A 5,981-nucleotide genomic window follows, 5' to 3' on the forward strand; every position below is an offset into this window, starting at 1 on the left:
CAGCGAACCGAGGCTGGCGGTGACGGGGCGAGAGGCGGGGCGGCGACGGGGCGGCGAACCGAGGCGGGGCGGCGACGGGGCGAGAGGCGGGGCGGCGACGGGGCGGCTACGGGGCGTGCGGGGAACGAGCCTGGAGCGAATAAGTCCCAATAAGCTCCTCCCTGAGAGTCTTATTTGATAAGTCCCAAATCACCACAATAAGTCCCAATAAGTCCTTTGTGTTTGGTTTAGGTGGGACTTATAGGGACTTTTTTAAGTCCCTAAACCAATAAGTCCTTCGAAACAAACACCCCCTTATTACCCCTTCTCCTATTATAGCGCTTTTGGTACCGAAGTTCATGTCGAGTGGCTGTGCTTTTGGTTTCAAACTTCCTATAAAATTGATCATGCTTTATAGTGTGATGCCGATAATGAGCATCACTATGTCTCGCTTTCATTACAATTGAATGTTTCTTCTTCACTGTATTGTTATCATGTATGAATGCATATGCCGTACCTGGATTACATGAATGTATATGCTGTACATGTATTAATACTAACTTTGCATTACCCGCTTGAACAAAACGTTGTGACCGGCATCCTCGCGCCAAGGCGCGATCCTGATCCAGTGCTAGTTTATTGTGTGAGCCCCCCTGGAGCCTAGGTGACATACGCCCACCATTGATTGGCTCGCAAGCACAGCCGATCTGCTGTACTAGTACTGTACACAATTTTTCTTTTGGCATGTGCTGTAGGAGTACAGAATTGGTTCTTACAATCGGTTCCTCCCGAAAATAAGGCCACGCACCTCTCTCTCCCTCACTCTTCAGACAAGGACACCACATAAACCGGAACCAAAACGAATTATCATCTACTCCCTCCGTTCCTAAATACTTGTCTTTCTAGATATTTCAACGAGTGACTACATACGGCGCAAAATGAATGAATCTACACTTTAAAATATGTCTACATACATCCGTATGTTGAGTTCATTTGAAATGTCTAGAAAGACAAGTATTTGAAAATGGAGGGAGTATATTTCCTACTGTATAGTAAAGAAGAATCTGATCTCTTTTAGACCGTGCTTCAAATATCTCCTGAATTTATTCCGCAAATCTCTCCCTGATATTTTTGATACGGACACCGATTGATATTACTACAAATATTCGATAAATATTCTTCATTACTGCAACGATCTCACGGGTCTTATACCCCCTCCCCCCACCCCACTTAATTCTCTTAATAATAATCCACCTCCACCTCCCAAAGAAAAGAAAGAGGGTTCACTGAGAACACCTCACTACACCGATTCTTGTCTTGGAGAAAATTCTCGCGGCTAGGAGGTATAATCTAATTGCGGGAATCGGCGCACCGCACCGACTCGTTACTGCTTCTGCTACTCTGCTCGTCGGTGAATTCGATCATTATCGTCATCTTCATAGTGTTCCTGGGTGTGGTCGTGTAGCATGATTTTTTTGTTGCGTAGCACATTCCCCTACATCCCTAAGTAGCATCGGTTCAATCTGAACCTATCGGAACCGGGCCTCCGCAGACCCAAGAAAGCTTCGAACTCTGGGGTGTACGTGGAAAGCTTCGCCAGGCTATCGCTCACTTCTCACTGCCTCACGGCTTTGCTCCTGTGTGCTCGAAGAAAAGGGAAGGAGGAAGGAACACGGTCATTTACCCAGGTTCGGCCCACCTTGCGGTGTAAGACCCTACTCCTGCTTTGTGGTGGATTGCCTTGCGAGGAGGATGAGTATGAACGAGTACAAGGATGAACTGCCTCTGAAGGGCTCAAGAGTCGACCCCTCTCTATGGTGGAGACTAACCTATATTTTATACTAGCCTTGGTCCTCAGCCTGCGAATTCTAGGCGGGAAGGGATGCTACAACGACCAATTTTGAAGGGGGCAAGAGTACACCCTATCCTGACTAAAGGTGGTCTTCGCCTGCAAAGCTTCTGTCCATAACGCGTAGGTGGGCTCGGTGATGACCTCCGTCCTGCCGAGCCCGTCTTCCCGGTCTCGTTGCGCTGAAGGGGAAAGCTTTGGGGCTGCCTTGGGAACCCACGCGTTGGCCTTGTCCCTTTAGCACCAAAGAGGAAAGCCTCGCTGTCCGCGCCTGCGGGCACCGGTCCTGGGCGACGCCTGTCGTGGCTCGCATCACCCACGTGCATCGCGAGGCAGGGTGGCGAGCCTAGAAGTGTTCGCCTGCGAGGGGCCTTGGGAGGCAACATCGGGAGGTCGTCCCTTGCGCGGCCCTCGGGACACCTGATGAGGCTTGCTGCAGCTCGCCTCGCAAGGCAGGGGCCTCGCGAGGGCCTTGCCTTAGGAGTCTTGGCGCTGGGCCATGCCGGGCCCTTCGACGATGCCACTTGCTGGGCCGCAGGCAGACGGGCCTGGGTACCCCCAGTCCCAGTGCCCTGATAGTAGCCCCTAGGCCCACGGCGCACACAACTTTGCTTCGAGGCGGAGAGAAGAGAAGAGGGCGAAGCGACGTGAGCCCCAACCGCCTGCCGGCCAGGATGGACGCGTGGCACACATCGGGGTAAGGGACGGCCCCACTTCCCCACGTCGCCTCAGCAACCGCCCAGGCTGACATAAAGCCTGGTGCATGCCGCGGGGCCATCATTGCTCCTTCGTCTAGCATCTTCCTTGTCCTGTTGCGATCCCCTTTCTCCCATGTGAGGTTTCTCCAGATCCAAACCGAGTGTGACTCTTCCCTCTTCTCGCCGGCGTCGACGACCTCATGAATGGCGCCCGCCAGGAAGGCGAAGTCTGCAGCCCAGGCCGCGAGCTCCTCCTCCCTCTCGCCGGCGCTCCGGCCCTCCTCCATCGCCAAGGAGAAGGACCTTAATCTGGTGCTTCCCCTGATAGCCGACGACCATAACGTATGGGGCGCGACCCAGATTTGGCCCGGCTCGGCGGCGCGGGGCAGTCTAGGAGAGTTCGTCTATCCCTTCTTCTTCCACAGCATCTTCGCCGGGCTGGTCCTGCCCTTCTCTGAGTTCTTCTACGCCATCCTTGTGCACTACCGAAACCATGCCATCCATCTTCAACGCAACTCCATTCTCCTCCTATCCATCTTCGCCTTCTACCACGAGGCCTTTGTGGGCGTGAGGCCCTCGGTGGCGCTCTTTCACCACTTCTTTAGCTTGTGGTTCACCGCCTAGGGCCAGCAATCCGTGTGCGTCTCCTTTGTCTATGTGCATAGCAGAAACTCCCTCCTGAAAGTTGGGAAGAAGGTGGAAGGCTTCTGACAGTGCTGGGTCTTCATGGACACTCATGGTTCCGACCCGCTCTTGATGACTTCGGCGGCGCAGCCCGAGCAGACCCCTGAGTGGAGCTCCACAAAGCTCGCCGACCCTCGAGCAAAGCCCGTCCTGAGGAGGATAGTTTCGCACGTGAGGGCGGAGCTGGCAGGGACGGCGATCATGAAGGAGTTCCTGGCGCACCGCCTCGCGCTGCTCCAAGCGCACTCGCAGCCCTTGTGGGAGTATGACGGTGCGGGGAACACCATGAGGTTGCAACCCGCCGGCCTGACGATCGAGGAGCTGGATGGGGCTTTGTTTACCCTGCTAGGGTACATTCCCAAGGACCTCCCCGAGGCCGCCGCCCACTGTACAACTGTGACGACAAGGAGGAGTTGCTTGTGGCCATGCCTTCCTTCGACGAGTGAGGGCTTGAACCGCGTGACCCCGCCGGTTCGCCTGTGGTGCTGTCCTCCAGCGACAGCGGCGGCAATGAGAACTCGGAGGACCTCGAGAGTGCGTCCTCATCGTCGCGGCACCAGATCCTCCTTGTCCTCGAGGACGATGGTGACGCCGACGAGCTTCCGGCCGCAGATTCCCCAAGCCCCACGCGGGCATCGGGCAAGGCGGTCCCAGTCAAGGGGGCGACCGTGCCTACTCCAGCAGGCTTCCCACACCCCACGGGGCAGTCAAGGAGACAGGTCTTGCCCTGTCGGTTGCGCAGCCAACAACCCTGGAGGCCCCTGCCAAGGGGATCGAGCTCCCGCCGACCGGGGCCCCTCGGGGGAATCCTCGCGCCCCCTGGGGAGCGGCACCACAGCAGGGCTCTCCGAGGGCCATCCTGACGGGCCCGGGACGGGGCCAGGGCATCACCAGGGAAGAATGGTGGTGCGTCGGCCTCCGCAGAAGAGAAGAAGAGGATGTGGACCGCGCCGGATGAGTAAGTGCCCTCACCTTGCCTTTCGATTGTGCGCCTGCAGTCTATATGTTCATATTGTCTTCTCCGCCGTGCTGATCCAGAGGCGGTGGCGCGAAGAAGAAGACGAAGATGGCCGAGATAGCGAAGGTGCCCTTCACCCTGAACGCAGCTTTGATGCTCGGTCGCAACTTTGGCGGGCACGGGGGCACGCCACGCCGACCTGCCGATGCGCTCGGGCGCATGGGTGCCGCTGCATCTGGGCGCACAGGCGCCCCGACTCCTCACAGTGCTCTGCCAGCCTTGCCAGGCGGGCCGGTCACCGAGGACGTGACGGCTCATCACACGACGCTAATTGCCACAGTCGCGGCAGCTACGACCACGAACAAGGGGATGACACCTCACCTCTCGCTGGCCGAACACAACACAGGGCGTGCCACGGCGCAGCCTCAGGCGGTGCCCACTCCTGGGACTCAGCTGGCTGAGGCGGCAGTCGTCCCAACCACACCGCGGAGGCCAGGAGCGGGGGGGACCCGAAGCCCCCTACGCCTCGAGGACAACCCGTCTAAGCCTCTTCGTCCATGGTGCCAATGAACACATCGGCACTGCCCCTTGCCAGGTGAGGGAGTCCTGGACTAGGGGGTGTCCGGACAGCTGGACTATCATCGTCCGCCGGACTCCAAGACTACGAAGATACAAGATTGAAGACTCCCTCCCGTGTTCGGATGGGACTTTCCTTGGCGTGGAAGGCAAGCTTGGCGATATGGATATGTAGATCTCCTACCATTGTAACCGACTCTGTGTAACCCTAGCCCTCCCCGGTGTCTATATAAACCGGAGGGCTTTAGTCCGTAGGACATAACCTCAATTACAACAATCATACCGTAGGCTAGCTTCTAGGGTTTAGCCTCCTTGATCTCGTGGTAGATCCACTCTTGTACTACCCATATCATCAATATTAATCAAGCAGGACGTAGGGTTTTATCTCCATCAAGAGGGCCCGAACCTGGGTAAAATATCGTGTCCCTCGTCTCCTGTTACCATCCGCCTAGACGCACAGTTCGGGACCGCCTACCCGAGATCCGCCGGTTTTGACACCGACATTGGTGCTTTCATTGAGAGTTCCTCTGTGTCGTCACCGATAGGCTCGATGGCTTCTTCAATCAACAACAACGCTGTCCAGGGTGAGACTTTTCTCCCCGGACAGATCTTCGTATTCGGCGGCTTCGCGTTGTGGGCTAATTCACTTGGCCATCTGGAGCAGATCGAAAGATACGCCCCTGGCCGTCAGGTCAGGTTCGGAAGCCTAAACTTCACGGCCGACATCCACGGGGACTTGATCTTCGACGGGCTCGAGCCACAGCCGAGCGTGCCGCACTGTCACGATGGGCATGATCTAGCTCTGCCGCCGGAGAGTGCCTTGGTGGCCGCACACGAGTCCGCTCCGGCCCTTAGTCCGGAGCCGATCGCCCAGATTGAGGACCGGTGGCTGGACACTGCCTCGGGGGCTGCAACTTCCCCGGCGATGGAGCCGAACACTAACCTTGTCCCTTGCGAAGCTCGTGACTCCGAGGTGCCGGACTCCCTGCCGGACTCCGCACCTCCCGCGCCCCTGCCAATCGAATCTGATTGGGCGCCGGTCATGGAGTTCACCGCCGCAGACATCTTCCAACACTCGCCCTTTGGCGACATCCCAAATTCACTAAAACATCTCTCGCTATCCGGAGAGACCTGGCAGGACTATGGCCAGGACGGTTGGGATACGGACGACGACGAAATTCAAGGCCCACCCACCACCCACTTTGTAGGCACTGTCGACGATCTAACAGACATGCTA

The sequence above is a fragment of the Triticum dicoccoides genome, chromosome 1B (assembly GCF_002162155.2).
Source record: "Triticum dicoccoides isolate Atlit2015 ecotype Zavitan chromosome 1B, WEW_v2.0, whole genome shotgun sequence".
Classification (NCBI taxonomy): Eukaryota; Viridiplantae; Streptophyta; class Magnoliopsida; order Poales; family Poaceae; genus Triticum; species Triticum dicoccoides.